This window comes from Lagenorhynchus albirostris, chromosome 11 (assembly GCF_949774975.1).
Source record: "Lagenorhynchus albirostris chromosome 11, mLagAlb1.1, whole genome shotgun sequence".
NCBI lineage: Eukaryota > Metazoa > Chordata > Mammalia > Artiodactyla > Delphinidae > Lagenorhynchus > Lagenorhynchus albirostris.
In genome coordinates, this window is record NC_083105.1 from 48,594,586 (window position 1) to 48,612,678 (window position 18,093).

Consider the following 18,093-nt stretch of genomic DNA (forward strand, 5'->3'; position numbering starts at 1 on the left):
AAAATATTTGTTAAGTGAATAAAGTAGTAAATTGGACTGGATAGCCTCCAAGGTTTCTTTCAGCTCTGGCATTTCTGCTGCCATAATCTTTACTGGTTGGCATGAAACTTGAAGACTGTGATATAACAATGTTTTCCAACCCAAGTCCTCTAAGAACATCTATGTTATTATTTACATTAACAAAGAATTTAAATCAGCATACTTTTTTACTTGCCCCAAATAAGAGGTAACTGTAAATACATATATGACTATTCAAATAGGTCATTCAACTTAAACAAATACGTTCTCAACTAAAACATGTTCACAAGTGTACCATGTAGAATCATCTTGCAAAACCCAGGTGGAGTGTGCTTCAGACATTGGGAAACACTGCATAGTAATGAATTTCCACTGCCTCACTCTGGTCCAACTTAGAGAAATAGTTGGAAATTCGAACTTGATCGTTTTAACCTACCCACAGAGACCAGTTTAGAAGAAGTCAAGCCACGATGTTTAGGTTTCAAACAGGTTTCAGAGCCCCTGTCATTGTTTCCAGAGATGGAGGTATGAAAGCACGCTCACCCAGTCAGTCATTCCATGGGGCCGATGACTATGGCTCCCCACAGGGGATGCTGGGATGGCAGTACAGCCCTGCTCCTGTCCTGTCAGCCCACCCTGTCCAGGTAGCCATGGTCCACGCGGCTTCCCAGGGAGGGAAGCTATGGGAGTCATGGTTAAGGAGGCTTCTCGAGAGGTTACACACGGTGGATGGAACAAAAAGCGAAAGCTCAGTCAGGCTGACGGGAAGGAACAGCAGAAACTCTCAAAAGCAGATGCGGAACTGTGCTGTGGATTACCACACACCCTAAGAAGTCAGGAGGATCGATTCCTTCACTAGGACTAAGAGTTGTTCACTAAAAACTAAAATGAAAACCAATCAATTCTGTAAACATTTACTGAATGCTTCCTATCTGCTAGTCGTGTGGTCATGGCTGAGGTCATAATTATCAATAAAACTCATAGTTTCTTTTAGCAATTTAGGATCTAGGAAGGGAGATAGGAAGGTAAACAATCACACGGTAGAATATAAGCAGTAATGGAGCTATGTAGAAGGTGCAGTGGGGTGGAGGTCGGACACACTGCACTAAGGAGGTGAAGTTTGAGGTAATTTAGCCTTGAAGACTCTGCTCAGGTGTTGTCTCTTCCAGGAAGCCTTCCTTGATCTCTCCTCCCAGCCCCAACTCCCAGGCTGTGTTCTATGTCTCTTGCATAGCATAACGTTTACCACATCGTATTGTAACTTTCTATTTGCTTCCTTATCTCTTCCTCGAAGACACAGACTAAGTCTTATTCAGCATCATGTCCTCAGTGCTTAGCATGGTGCTGTCCTATAGCAAGCATGCAGGAAGTATTTTTGGAATGGAATGATGGACAAAAGAACAGTGGCCATGAGGCTGGAGAAGGGAAATGGATTTGGGAGATATTGAGGAGGTAAAACTGATAAAACTCAGTGAACAACTGGTTGAGGAGGGATTGGTGCTGAGGAAATAGCCTAGGATGACTGTAGGGTTTTACATTTTCTACGGATTTGTAGTAAACCAGGACTCAGAAAAATAAACTTCAGTGAGATTCTAGTATCTCCTTTGGGCCAACAGAAATGCCTTGAAATTTGGACTTCATAGGAGCATACAATCTCACAATTTCAAAGGACCAGTGAGAGCGCATTGTCAACTTTGCGTGTTATACTGGAACCTTCTTTATAACACTGTTCCCATCTAGCGTATGCTTGACCACTTACAATTAAGGAAGACTACCTCCCGGAAAAGCCCCCTCTCTCTCCAAATAATCTTGCCTATCAGACAATTATTTATATTGATCTGAAATCTACCCTCCTGAAATTTGTCATATATTTTTCCTAGTTCCAAAACTTGGGGTTTAGAGCAATTGTGACCCATCTTCCATAGGACAGGTGGGTTACTTAGGAGGTATGTTGGGGGAGGGGAGACTTAAAGGTTCAAGCTGGAAGTTACATACACCCTGTGTGTGCACAGACCAGGGCCAGAACTTAGAGTCACACCCAACTGCAAAGAAGGTGGAAAATGCAGCCTTTATTTGGGGTAGCCATGCATCCAGCTAAAAACTGAGGGTTCCATACTGTGAATGGGGGGAGAATGGATATCAGGTGATGCAGCCACACATTAAATATTTGCAGACATCCATCATTTCCTTTTGTTTCCATCTCAGCTTCATCATCTCCTCCCACCTAATCTCTTCTCCAGTAAACAGCTTCGTTTTCCCACCTGTTCTCAAATGGCATGGTTTTGTGTGCTTACAATAGTTAAAACTTACTATCTTCCAGTTGAATCCGCAATTATTCATAATGAATCCTTGTTGAGTTCTTGGGGCCATGTTTTCTCGGCGTCATCCCCTTGCTTCTCTCTTTTATACTTTATTAGGGTTTTTAAAAATTATAAAAATAGGGGCTGGAAGGAATTGCTGCTGCAGGAGGCCTGGGTTTAGGAAGAGCAGCGTTAAGTACATCATGGAAATTTTATCCCATGAAACAAAAACCTTGGTCTGAGTTCCTGTTAAGAGGAATTCCACAGAGAAGAAATTCCTGGAGCATGTTTTCAAAACAATGGTAACAGCCTCATTTTTATTGCAGAGGAAAGCCTTGGGTCATCCATTTAAAAAAGTCACACGGGCTTCCCTGGTGGCGCAGTGGTTGAGAGTCTGCCTGCCGATGCAGGGGACATGGGTTCGTGCCCCGGTCCGGGAGAGTCCCACATGCCGCGGAGCGGCTGGGCCCATGAGCCATGGCCGCTGAGCCTGCATGTCCGGAGCGTGTGCTCCGCAACGGGAGAGGCCGCAGCAGTGAGAGGCCCGCGTACCGCAAAAAAAAAAAAAAAAAAAAAAAGCCACACAACTATGACATGGGAGTATCCCACTTCTGGAAACAGTCAATAAAATCAATTTGCAGGAAAAATTAAATTCAAGGTGAAGAGTAGAGAGCGGCCATGATGGCAGAGTAGAAAGACCCTGAGCTCATCCCCTCTCACGAGCACACCAAAATCACACTTATCTGCAGAACCACCATGGATGAAAAAGATTGGAACCTAGTAGAAAAGATCTCCTGCAACTAAAGACATAAAGAAGGAACCACAATGAGATGGGTATGAGGGGCAGACTCGTGATATAATCAAATCCCATACCCACCCCCAAGGTGGGCAACCCACAAACTGGAGAATAATTATATTGCAGAGGTTCTCCCACAAGAATGAGAGTTCTGAGCCCCATGTCAGGCTCCCCAGCCTGGGGGTCCGGCACCAGGAAGATAAGCCCCCAGAGCATTTGGCTTTGAAGGCCAGTGGGCCTTAATTGCAGGAGCCCCATAAGACTGGGGGAAATAGAAACTTTGCTCTCAAAGGGCACACACAAAGCCTCATGCACACAAGGACACAGGGCAAAAGCAGCAATTTGATAGGAGCCTGGGCTAGACCTGCCTGCTGGTCTTGGAGATTCTCCTGGAGAGGCAGAGGAGTGGCTGCTGTTCACTGTGGGGACATAGACACTGGTGGCAGACGTACTGGGGAACATTCAGCCCTGTGAACACTGCTGCTGCTGGCGGCTGGGATCTTGGCTCATTACTGAAACACTATCAAGGCATATAAAGAAAAAACAATTATATGGTTCTACCTCTGTATCACCACCTTGCCAAGTGAGCCAATGGTGATGGGTTGCTAGAGCTCTTCCCACAATTTTTCTATTTTCATCAGCAACAACAATAATACATATTACGTACACACACACACACACACACACACACACACACACACATCTTCCCCTTTTTTAGAAATAAAAATGGTATCACACCATTTATTCTACATTTTAACTAGGTCTTTCCACTTAACACATCAGGGATGTCTTTCCACGTATGTATATATTATATATAAGTTCATTTTAATTAGCTACAAAATCTTCCATGAAATGAGTACAGCATAATTTATTCAACCATTCCAGTTTGTTGTTTCATTTTTTTGTCCATATAAAACAGGCTGTGACAAGCATCCTTGTATGTATATCCTGGTCTGTGCTTTTATTTTTATAGGAATACTTTCTAAAAGCAAGATTGCGGGGTTAGAATATATGCTAAATACCGGCAAATTTTCCCCAGAATATATGCTAAATATTGGCAAATTTTCCCCACAACTTTTCCATTGTTAATTTCTCCCACATTTTTGCTAGCACCGGATATCATCAATATTTTTCCATTTTTGCTAGCTGATGGTTGCAAATGGCATCACGTGGTTTTAGTTTGCATGCCTCTGACAACTTGTTCAATAGATCATCTTTTCCTATATACACTCCAACATTTTCTTTTTCTGAGATACATACCCCCAAAATGTCAGGCCATTTATTCAATAATAAGTTTGAAGTCTTACCCAAACCTAACTAAAAATAATACATTTTGATTGGTTTTAACATTTCAAATAATTTAGTAGACGCATGCCCTGGATAATACATTGTGCTTCCCCTCTACCCTGACAAAGTCCGCATTGTCAGCCAGAGACTGCAATGTGGATGGCTTCTGCCTGTGTGCCCCAGCTGAGACTGGGGAGTGCATCACCCCATCCCTCTGCTGCTCTGGGTGTGCAAGGGAGAGGGAAAAGCCCAGCCTAAATGTAGGTGTCTGCATTTGCTGTGGGAGGGTAGAGGTGGGGACTCAGAGTCCTCCAGGGGTAAGGAACTCCCCCAGCTTGCTTTTTCAGCTCCTGTCCAAAGCTTCGCCCAATTCCATCTGCTCCCCACCCCCCAAAACAAGACAGCCCATCGTGCCAGCCGATTTGGGATGAGTCATGCTGGCTCCACTTTCCCAAGAACGAACTCTGATCCCTGCACTCCCAGAAGCCTTTGAAAACCAGGGCTGGTAAACTGGGGTCCTCCAGGGCCCCATGCCTCCCCCTCCATGAAATGTCTTCATGCATCACTGGTTTTATGTTTTTAATAATTAGGAAAAAATTCTTCCTAAGTAAAGGTAGTTGGTACAGAAAAAAAGTGTCTAAGAGAGGTGGCCAGCCTCTTTAAATTTCACACCTCCTACCATAGCCCTCCACATCCGTTTTTCCCCTCTCCATGGTACACTCTTTTTTTTTTTTTTTTTAAAAATATTTATTGGAGTATAATTGCTTCACAATGGCGTGCTAGTTTCTGCTTCACAACAAAGTGAATCAGTTATACATATACATATGTTCCCATATCTCTTCCCTCTTGCGTCTCCCTCCCTCCCACCCTCCCTATCCCACCCCTCTAGGTGGTCACAAAGCACGGAGCTGGTCTCCCTGTGCTATGCGGCTGCTTCCCACTAGCTATCTATTTTGCATTTGATAGTGTATATATGTCCATGCCACTCTCTCACTTTGTCCCAGCTTACCATTCCCCCTCCCCATATCCTCAAGTCCATTTTCTAGTAGGTCTGTGTCTTTATTCCTGTCTTACCCCTAGGTTCTTCATGACATTTTTTTTTCTTAACTTCCATATATATGTGTTAGCAAACGGTATTTGTCTTTCTCTTTCTGACTTACTTCACTCTGTATGACAGACTCTAGGTCCATCCACCTCATTACAAATAGCTCAATTTCGTTTCTTTTTATGGCTGAGTAATATTCCATTGTATATATGTGCCACATCTTCTTTATCCATTCATCCGATGATGGACACTTAGCATGGTACACTCTTATATAACTTACTTACATATTATTTTTACTTAGTGTCACCTGTCTCCCTCTACTAGAATTTAAGTTTCATGACAGGAGGGATTTTTGCATGATTCATTTACTGTTGTGTCTCCGGTACTTAAATGGTGCCTTATCCAAGTAGGTGCTCGATAAACTGTTGTTGAACGAATAAGTAAGTGAGAGAGTGAACGGTGCATTCAGAGAGAAAGGGAAGAAAACTGAAAACCCTTGTTGCCAAGGATGTTGAAAATCCTAACCATGGCTCATTCCTAACCTCACTTTCTATGACAGAAACTCTTCTATGATAGAAACTCTTGCAAGAGAGTGGGTGAAATGGCTTCCCAACCATGTGGTTACATTTTCTTTAAATAGAACTGTTTGCAAAGCAGTTGACATGAAATGAGGCTCTGGTGATTTTCTATTTTCCATTTACCCATATTATTTATGGTTGAGTCCTGCCCACTTGAGATCAGGCTTAGAGCGGCATAGACTGAGAAGGCATATTTGAGGGCTAGATATGGGCAACCATGAGTGTAGGCAGCCTTCATATGGTAAAAAAATCTTTTGAGATTCTTTGGAACAGGTGAGAAAGAATTCTCTTCATAGAAATCAGGTCCCTCTAATATTTTACATCCATGGTAATTTTCAAAATTCTGGTGATAGTTTCACACAAATTACAAGCTACAGTGGATGATGGAATCCCAGCTTTTCATCCGTATATCATGAATGGGACCCTACCTTCAAGCTCCCTAGTTGCAGTGATTGGTGTAGAATTGAGAAATGGGCCCATGATTTAAGAAGGTCCAGTCAGACAGAACCCCAGGACTTGCTTCCTGGGAAGAGTTTCTCTTTCCTTTGAGTATTAAGCTTGAAAGGCTATAGGCTGAACCACTGCATCCATGTTGCCACCATGAGGACAGAGCTTGGCTGAGAACAAGCCAATACTTTAATCTCTCAGTTTCTGGGAATCTGTGTTCCTCTGAGTTTCTTTCTACCTTGTTTGAATGCTGCTTCTCAGTCTTTCAAGTGAGTTTCTATCTGAAAACTACAAATTAGAGGACCCCAGGACTTGGTTTGGGGGTTCTTCTAAACTGTATTGGAGATTGCTATTAGATATATCCAATTCAACCCCATGGCTTTAAGTACTATCTGTGTGCTGATGACTCCATTAATGTCTCCAGCTTGACCTGTCCCCTGGCTTCCGTACTCACCCATCCAACTCTGTACCTGACATTTCCATGTAAGACATCTACAACATAATATGTCAGAAACAGAAATTTTGTTTCACCTTCTAAAATCCATCCAACCTCTAGTCTTCAGCAACTTGGAACTACAAGATAGAATAATGTCATGGTTAAGCACACAAATTCTGGAATGAGTAGAGCCTGGGTTCAAACATAGGCTGAAATTTAAAAGCTTAATCTCTCTTCCTCCCTCCCCTTATCTGTATAATAGGGGTGATGGTAATAGTATCTATTTTGTAGTGTTGTTTGTAAGAATTAAATGAGGTAATATATGTAAAGTGGTTAGAGCTGTGACTGGGGCATAATAAAAACTATAAAGCATGAATTATTATTATGATAAGATAAATTAGCACATACTGAACTGCTAAAGCCAACAATCTAGGTTTATCTTTGATTTATTCTCTTCTCCCATACCCAAACCAAATTCACCAGCATGTCCTTTCAGTTCTGTCTCGCAAATACATCCGCAATCCTTCTGCTTCTCCTTCCCCTATTGGTATACACTGGCGTCTCTGCAAAAGCCTCACATCTTACTGGTCTCAATGTCTCCACCCACTTCCTGCCCCTGAATCTAGCCCCAACATAGCTTCCAGAGAGAACTTAAAAACTGTAAGTCAAAGCATATCCCTTCCTGTTTGATACTTTTTAGTGGCTTCCCTTGCACTGAGAATAAACCTTATTATCTGGTGTAGAAAGTCCTACGTGAGCTTATTGACCTCATCTCTTTGCTGATCCTTCTGTTTCTGAAACATCCAAGTTCACTGTCTGGGGCCTTTGCACTTGCTACTTCCTCTCCCTGGAATGTTCTTCTCCAGTTCTTTGCACAGCCGACTCCTCTCATTCAGGTCTTAGCTCAAGTGTCCCTTCCTTCCAGATGACATGCCTGACCATCCTCATGAGAACAGAGGTCTTCTCCAAATAGTTTGTGAGCTTACCCATCTATCTCATATTCTTACTCCCATCCCTAGCCTTGTTAGATTCCTCCCCTGGATTCTTCTTGCTGCCACAATACCTGCCAAATACAGTATGTCCCTTATCACAGCATACTGCAACCTTTGACTCCCTTGTCTAACTCTCTCACCGAATCAAAACTCATTAAGAGGAGGGGTTATGCCTCATTGTTCTTGGTTCTGCCAACCTTTAATGAGAGCCCAGCACATAGTAGGGGCTCAAAAATCACAGGGCTGAATTAATGAGGCATTTTCCATTACATGTAGCAAAGGTTTTGACAAGTTTGTCAGAATGAAAGAGGCATGATCAGTTCTTTGAGGATAAAAGTAATGAGATGTTTTGAGAAAAACGATTCTTGCTGTTAAACTGGTTAATTTGCGGCAGAAGAGTGCATTGAGGCACACGATGTAGGTTTGCTTTTTCTCTATTTTTCTAGTAGATGTTGGATCTTATAGACAGCGATCAGTTTCCTTTAGTCACTTGTAATTTTCCACCCAACAATTTTAAATGAGGTAACAGAAGAATGTTTTATTAGTTTCAGAACAGTTTTTTTTAAAGGTCTGGATCCATTCTGGGAAAGACTGAGTTTATCACTTAATTCTAGCAGTTTCTGTTCTTAAAGCGTGAAACAGGTCTGTTGATTGATGGTGCTTAATCTGTTTTATGGCTTTTCTACTTTCCCCACAACCATGCTTTCTAAATTCTGAAATACCATATGATCTTCAGAAATATACTGTCTATGGCCACCTGGTTAAATGTATGGTCTAACATGAGGTTTTCACTAGTTCAATCTCCAGCTGGGTAACAATAGAGACGTATATCATCATAGAATGTAATGGCTTACAGAGCACCCTGAGTACACTATTTTGTTAACCTTGAAAATAACAATAACCCCATGGGATAGCACAAGCATCTTCCAAATTGTTAGTCTGATGTTCAAAGAGTCCATCATCAGGCCCCCAACTATCACCAGTCCTCACTCAAATCCAGCATGTAGTAGGTACTCAATAGGCATCTGTTGACTAAGTGACTGAATGAGTTTACAAATCCATCTCTCACTAGTCCTTGAAATGTATTCTTCCCTTGAAGACAAGTCCATTTTTTAAAAAGCCCCCCCTGTAAGGCAAGCTTATTCTGCTTTCATGATCTTGTATATGTTGCTTTGTCCAGCTGCAATGCCCTCTTTATTCTTCCATTTCCCACCCAATTCTATATTTTTTTCATGATCCCCTCGGGTCTAGGGATTCTTCTGTGACCACAGTAGCCCACAATGACTATTTCCTATCAGTTAGTTTCCCAGTGTTATCAATGATTGGCTATAAATATATACTGAACTTTCATATGTACCTGATTTCATTGATATTGCAGTTGACCCTTGAACAACATAGGGGTGGGGGTGGGGTTAAGGGTGCTGACCCTCCCGCAGAATGGAAAATCCCCCTATTATATTGTAGTTGGCCCTCCAAATTTGCTGTATCTCCGTAACCACAGTTCCTTGGTATATGCAGTTTCACATCTGCAGATTCAACCAAGTGTGGGATCCTGTAGTACTTCAGTATTTACTACTGAAAAAAAACCACATGTAAGCAGACTCATGCAATTCGAACCTGTGTTGGTCAAAGGTCAACTGTATTTCCAATTCTGCTGATTGAATCTAATATCACTTTCCAAGTGTTTCCATAAATTTGATCACTTAAAAATTTTATTTAGCCAACAAAGATTGATTTGTTTTACTTGTTATGTGTCAGGGTCTGTTTTAAAGGTTACATAGATGAAAATATCATTCTAGTTGGGGGGATATGAACAATAAACACATAAAGAAGTAACTATAAAGGCAACCTATCGAATGGGAGAAAACATGTGCAAGGCATATATCTGATAAGAGGTTAATTTCCAAAATATATAAAGAACTCACACAACTCAATAGCAAAAAAACCCAAATAATTTCATTAAAAAATGGGCAAAGAACTTGAATAGATGTTTCTCCAAAGAAGACATACAAATGGGCAATAGATACTTGAAAAGGTGCTCGACATTGCCGATCATCAGGAAATGCAAATCAAAATCACAGTGAGCTATCACCTTGTACCTGTTAGGATGGCTATTATCAACAAAACAAAACAAAACGAAACAAGAGATAACAAGTGCTGGTGAGGATGTGGAGAAATTGGAAGGTTTGTACCCTTTTGGTGGGAGTGCAAAATGGTGTAGTCACTTTGGAAAACAGTATGGAAATTCCTCAAAAAATTAAAAATAGAACTACCATATGATGCAGTCATCCCATTTCTGGGTATGTATTCCAAAGAACTTAAATCAGGATCTCAAACGGGTGGCACTCTTATGTTCACTGCAGCATTATTAATCATAGCCAAGATATGGAAACAATATGTGTCCATTGATAGACGAATGTATAAAGGAAATGTGGTATACATATACAATGGAACATTATTCATCCATGAGAAAGAAGGAAATACTGTCATATGCAACCTCATGGATGATCCGGAGGACACCACGCTGAATGAAACAAGCCAGTCACAGAAGAACAAATACTGCGTGATTCCACTTATCTGAAATGTCTAATAATAGCCCAGCTCTTAGAAGTGGAAAGTAGAGTGGTGGTTTCCGGGGGTTGAGTGGGGAGGGGGAGTAAGGAGTTGCTATTCCATGGGTGTAAAGTTTCAGTTACACAAGGTGAATTAATTCTAGAGATCTGTACAACAGTGTGCCTAAGGTTAACAATACTATATTGTACACTAAACATTTGTTGTGGGTAGATCTCATGTTAAATATTCTTACCAGAAAAAAATAATGTCAGATGATGACAAGCATTAAAAAGAGCAATCAAGCTGGGACGGGGTTTAGGGCCAGGGGTCAGGGCAGGGGATGGTTCACTCTTTAGAGGTTATGGTCAGGAAAAGGCTCACTGATGAGGCAGCATTTTTGCACAGATCTGAAGGATCCTCACGGTGACTGAGAAGTAGCAAAGGTAGTATTATTTTTGTTATTAATTTTGTTTTAATTTTTATTTTTTAATTATAGTTGATTTACAATGCTGTATTAGTTTTAGGTGAGCAAAGGTCTTACTGATTTTGTGTTTTCTGTGGCTATAGAAACTGGGGCTTGGGGATGTTAAATATTTTCAGTAATATCATGTAGTTATTGGGAAACAGACGAAAACCATCACCTACAAAGTTTTACACTTCTCTGAGCTGCCTTTTGTGCCTTACTTTCTCTCATCTCAGTTATATGATGACTTTTAATAAACAGCAGAAACAATTTCTTAACTGTTGAAAACCATGTTCTCTTGACTGACCAAACTATTTTTTTTAATACATGTAGTGAATGTGTTTTCTGAATCAAAAATTGGGTAACAAATTCAAAAACATTTCTAAAGTACTTAGAGGGACAATGGACCAAGTAATTGAAGTTGACATCAAATCAAGAATATGTGGCCACCATAATAATACAGATCCTTTGGACCTGACAGAAAGCATTAAACACAAACTAGGGTGTACCTTGCTCCTAAGGAAAAAACAAATATGTGACTAAAACCAGAATTTCTCACTCTGTTCCATGGAATATTAGCATTTCCTCAATATAGTAGTAGTTTTTTTTAACTTACAAAAGTGTTTTCTTATTTAACAAGTTTGGGAAAGTGATGTAAACTATATTTTCTACCTCGGGAATTATATTACACATTGGAATATTAAAGGCTTGGAGAAGTTCTGCTTTAAAATAAATCTTTAACTTTGTTTAACCTGTTTTCAGAAGTTGTTTGACCAAGAACATGTTAGCTTTTTCACTTAGCAACATCTGTGTCTTTCTTTCACAGAAAATAGTTTTGGAAACACTGGTCCACACAAGTGATAATCTTTTTTTTTTTTTTTTTTTTTGCGGTACGTGGGCCTCTTGCTGCCGTGGCCTCTCCCGTTGAGGAGTGCAGGCTCAGTGGCCGTGGCTCACGGGCCCAGCCGCTCTGCGGCATGTGGGATCTTCCCGGACCGGGGCACGAACCCGTGTCCCCTGCATCGGCAGGCGGACTCTCAACCACTGTGCCACCAGGGAAGCCCACAAATGATAATCTTTAGATGAAGCAGAGCTAGAAAAGATTTAGTATTTCTGACCTAACTCTAGATGTCACTCAAGGAAAATACGATAAGGATTAAAATTGCCTTGCCTTGCTTCTTGAAATAAGAGATGGAAGCCAATTTGTTCCTCCGGTTACATTACATTAGGAGTGTGCAGTACATACTTCAAACTCTCCCCTCTCTGGGTCTTTTTCCTCAGCATATAAATGTGTAGAAAACTCTCTTCTTACAGAAAGAAACCTTGCCTCAAGTTCACCTTCAGTCTCTAGCCCCAGCCTTATTGTTCTTCTTCCATTTAGAGCTAACATTCCTGCAAGAGCAGTCTATGCCTCTGCTTCCTCAATAGCCATTTACCACTCACACTACTACAGATCACCCATCCATCCATCCATCCATCCATTCATCCAACAAATAGTTATTTATATCAGGCACAGTTCTGGGCACAGGGAACAAAGCAAAGTGTCTACCCCCATGGGACTTGCATTATTCTAATGGCAAATAGGCAACATATAAACAAACACAAGTATATAATAAGCTAAATAAGCTAAATGATCGACCTATAGAGTAAAAATAAAGCAAGGTAAAAAGGATAAGGAGTGGGGAAAGATGAGGATAGAATTGTTCAATGTCTTTGCCACAATGAATGGTTCAGTCAACACAGGGCCAATGGAATTAACCTGACCGTGGAGATTTATTCAGAGGGAGCCCAGTCATTTTGAGGTTTATAAATTTGGATCAATAATTGAAAGAAGGAGTACTATCTCTTCCTGATATGAATGAGAAAGATTGTAACACCAGTTACTATTGTGGGCCTCTCATTACCAGTAAGAAATTTAGCCTAAGAATGAAGCCAGTACAAGGATGCCAAAGTTTAGAGAATCACCAAGAAGTGGAGCTGTATTTTAAATTAAACTGTGCCCCAAATCTTCCCTATGTTTTAGTCAGGTGGAATAATTAATCATTGTTTTAGACCAAATTGAATAGAATTTTTTGTTATTTGTAACCAGAATCCTCCTAACTCTAGAGTTTAGATTTCCACCCACACAGACATGGTACAATTGTTGGGATTCTAAGTTGTTCCTAGAGGTTCCTTTGTTCTTCCTATTTCCACATCATCGCCCTCTTTTTCTGATAGTTATGGTGTCCCATCAATGTCCGGGTGCTGGGACCAGGTTTCAGAGGTTCTCTAGCTGCCCAGGCTTAGGTACTGGGGTGCTGTGTACTCATGGATCCTGGGCTACATAAGTCCAAGGAGAGAGCTTTTAAAGTCTGAGTGGGCTGTGAGAGCTGGCTGTGGGCCACTGAAGCATACTTGGGCAAGTTTTCCCAGAATCCTCTGGAGCAGTGAATGATCAGGCTTCCCAACCAGGCACTTGCTTCCTATATAAGCACCATCAGCTGTCCACACTGGATCTTCTCGGCTAGCATCTTCCTTGTCTGGATAGCCAGGGAGAACTTCGCAAAGCACAAATACTATCATGACATCCACCTCCGTCACCCTTCAAAACATGGCTTTTCATTGTCCCTATCATAGAGAGCAAGCTCCATGAACTGATCTCCGGCAGGGCTGGCACTAGGGTGAGGCCAGTGGGGCACCTGGTGTGCACACGTTAAGCAGGCGCTCGCTGTCAGCATTGTGCAAATGGAACTTACCTGACACTGACAGTGAGAGCCTCCTTACACTTTACGCTCTAGTCACCTAACTCTCCTCACCTTCAGTCCGGCCCTGGCTTCCAGGGTACTATGTGTCCTCATTCAACCTCATCTTGCAACACCCTTACCCTAATTGTCCTTCCTCTTTGAAATCTAGACCCCTAGTCTTTTCATTTCCTCTTGTTGGAAACCTTTGCAAGGGTCAGAGTTGAAACGTGGAACATGGGCTTCATCTGATCAGAATGGATACCCAACCACTCAGAATGGATGGTGGCTTGAAAACAGGTGGCAGGATGCTATGGGTGTGTGCAAGCATCGGCCCTGCGAGCCTGCACATTCTGTTCCCTCCCTGGGGAACATGTTTTTTCCCCCACTTTGAACATTAAAAAAAAAAGGCCTTCCATGGTGCATATTATGGGCTGGACACTATTTTGAACACCTTACAAATATTAACCTATATAATCCACATAATAATACCATTATTATAAGTGGTTTAGGTGAAGTACACCAGTTCACACGGCGGCCGACCAGCATTTCGTATTAGCATCTTGGCATTCCAGCTCCAGGGTCCGCGCTCGTAGGCACCATACAGCCTTTGCAACAACTCCCAGTTTAATCAGATTTGTTTGTTATATGCTCTCAAACAGCTGTTCTCTTTCCTTCCTAGAATTTTATTCTCAATCAATCAATCACCCATCTAACTAATCATCTAACATTTCCCTACCCACATTAGAATTAATCTCCAAAATGCAGGAACTTTTGCCTGACTCGTTCATACTACATCCCCAACACGCTGAGTCAGACCTAGCACTAGGAGGTATTCTGTAAATACTAGTTAAATATCGACTGAATTACATTCAGTAGTACATTGGATGACTATCTCAACTCTCTCTCCCCAGACTGTAAGGTCCTTGACAGCAGGAACTTTGCTCATGGTTGTATCATCAGCCTGGGCACGGTGCCTGGGACATGGTAGGTTCTCAACATTTGGGTGCTTAATTAATGAACCCAAAATATGGGAGGATTTCCTGGGATGGGGGCTCCTCTGTTACCCCTTGGTCTCCTTCTGGAGTAGGCATCTTCTGACTTCCTGAAACTCAGAGGATGTTAAAGTCCAAATAATGGCTGAAAGAATGCAATTTGCCTCCCACGGAGTCACTGGGATTGTGGGGCTGGTCTTGATTTTTCTAGATTTGGTGATTTGAGCACATGCTTGACAAAGGTATTTTCTTCCCTCTGAGATGCTCTTGATGACCCATGTTTCTCCTTCTCCCATGACATTGGTGGCCTCTACTGGAGCAGCTTTTCAGGGATTTTTTTTTCTTAAATGGTGGCAGGAGCCAGGATGCTGCCGAGATGCTGAGAAAGAGTAGACCAGACTGTTAACCTTCTAGATAAGGCCTCGGTTCTTCAAGAAGTTGTGTTACTAGAAAGGCCAAAACAGAAATATAAAGGATGAAAAGGGAAATCTGCATAATTTCACAAGTAACTAGGTATTTTTATTTGTTCTCAGGGCTTCTAAGTCAAAATTTCCAGCACTTAACCTTGTACTCTATCAATATCTTAGCTGAGTAGAATGTGACCCATGAATTCCACCACTGTGTCCTCAAATACAAAACCTAAGAAATATAGGTATTCCCAAAGAAGAATTTCTCTCCCCTTAATTGTAATAACAGCAACGCACAAAGGCATAACCGTAGAAAACGTTCCAAATTTATACGAAGGAATTGAATATGTAAATAAATATGTTCCAGTCAAAATAGAGGTATTTAATTGATCTTAGGTTGATGACCAATTTTGCAAATACCAAAATAATAGGCAACACCATTAAGAATAGACCAATGTGTCTTTTTATATCAAATTTTAAAAAATCATATGTGAAAAACAACTTTTAGCACGTTTAAAAGATAAAAACCATGTTGGAAAAAGATTCTTTTAAAAATTATGGCAAAGGTTTAATATCTTTAATGCTTAAATAGATCTTATCAATAAGTAGGTATAAAAAGTGGTGTAGGTAAATGACATGAGAATTTTCTTTTTGAAAAATGCAAGTAGGGATGTCTACCAGTTTTTATGATCACAAAATTCTGTGTAACAGACATCCACCAAATCTCAGCGTCAGACACAAGCAGTGTTTTGGCTCTCGACTCTGCATGCCATTGGGGTCCATTTGCCAAGGTTTGACTTATCTGGATGGCATTGCTTATCTTGGCTTGGCTCTGCTTCCAGTTGTGCTCTCCTCCTTTGAGGATCTAAGGTGGTGGGTGTAAAAATGTAAGGTCTCTTAAGATCTAAGCTCAGAACTGCCAAATTGGCATGTCCTCCTTATTGGATTGGCCAACACAAGTCAAATTCAGAGACAAGTGGCAAGGACATATTTCTGCCCCTTTAGTGGGAGGAATTGTAAAGTCCCATGACAAAGGGTGTCGATGAAAGGTAGGGTGAAGAATTAGGGCCAGTAACATAATCAACAATAGGAAGTAATAGCTTGGAAGCTGCTGCTGAGAAGTAAACTGTGAACTTGGAGTAGGGTCAGTGGCTTGTCTCCATTTGCAAGGGCTGCAGGAGCAGTGGGCTGGAGGAGGCCACTACAGAACAGAGATGGCATGAGGGTTTTACATTTTGAGTCAAATTTGACATGGATACAAAGCATCAACTTACTAGAAGGTTAAAAACAGCTTGAATGCAACATTGCTTTGAAGTTATTGGAATATCAGTGAGAATTTGCTGTGAGGCCATCAAAAATATTCTTGATCAGGTGAATTAGGGATAGTGTAGGTTAATTTTCCAGATCTTTTCCTCATGTGAAAACAGTAGTAACTCCCAAAGGAAAAGGACATAGTTCTCTTTTGACAGAGTTTTATAGCCTGCATTACTTTGTATAATTGGGGAATTTTCACTGGGTCATCAGACCATGGGCTGCTGATGTGACTGAAACCTTCCTCAATTGAGAAAACAGCAAAGACCAGTTCATTAATGAAGAGGACAGAAGGAATCATTTCACTGAGCTTTGATTTTTGAAGTTCTGTGTGAGGATGAATATGTTCTGTGATAATGCCGTATAACAGATAACCCCCAAATCTCAGTGTCTTAAGACAGTGCCTTGTTCCTGGGTATCTGGGTCAGCTGGGGCTGTTCTGGTGCAGCCTTCAAGCTGTTGGTCTAGATTCAGGTATACTCTACACATCTTTCATTCTGCAGCCTAGGGCACGTCCTTCTCATGCAGATGGCAGAAGTGCAAGAGGCCAAGCCAAATCATGCAAGCATATTGGAAGCTTCTGTTTTCGTAACGTCTCTTAAGATTCCGTTGGCCAAATTCAGTTAGATGGCCAATGCCAATGTCACTGGGGTGGGAAAATAAACTCTGTCTAATCTAGTGGTTGTGATATGGCAAAGAGGCATGGATGAGTAGTTCTAATATAAAGATAAAGTGAAGAATTGAAGCAATAATCTAATCTACTTTAAGGGCCTCATTGAGTTTATATCCACTCAACTAGAGTTTATGTCCACTCACTTCCATATTATCTGATGGGACTGACCTGCGATGTGTAAACCTTTGGTGACTTGGGTGATAGTTTTGACTCCGATTTACTGTGCTTGCACCATCTGTGAACCTTGCCAAGGTTGTCCTGCCTGACATAAGTGTGCCGGAGCTGTCCAGCCAGCCTGTGATCTTGGGAAAGGCATTCTTAGAGCAGGGAGCCAGAAAACTATTGTCTTATCAGGACTGTGACCCTGTCATCATTCTCAAGTGAGGAACCCGGGCCCCAGGTAAGAAGACATTCTCAAATTTAGAACTGAGACCAGTTTTTTTGGAATAAATCAATAAGAAGCTTTTGATGTGGGTCACCTTAACCCTAAATATCACCCAGTAGTATTTGTAGGGATAAAAAGAACAGGAGTTATTGCTGTGTTCATGTAATGATGCTTTCTCTTGCTCCGTCCTCTCCTGATGTACCAGTTTGCTTTGAGGAGTTCAGGTGTCCATGAGTCTTGATCTCTTGGAGACCTGAAATTTCACGCACATTTAAGAGAGGTGAGGTTGGGGAGAGACAAGTGATGCAAGTTCCGTCATGCTCTGCCTCCTGAAGCACCTTGTGAACTGCTGAAGCGACCGGGCAACTATTTATGTATTTAGATACCATCTACTAGCCTCGTGATGACCCCCCTACTCTGGAAATTCTGGATTTCATTAGACAACAGTCATCTCTGAGCCAAATGAGAGGAACAGTTTTGAATACTCTGAGGCAGTGTTCCTGCCTCATTTCAATCCAGGAAATCTGAGTCATACTCCACTTCTGACTGTCTAGGTGTTTAGTTTCAAACAGGACTCGATTGATTAGCTAATTCAAGCTCTCTGATATCAGTTCTTTGTCCTGGTTGTTTGTTCATTTTTAATACACTATTTGTTTATTCAACATATATTTATTGAGTGCTTATTGC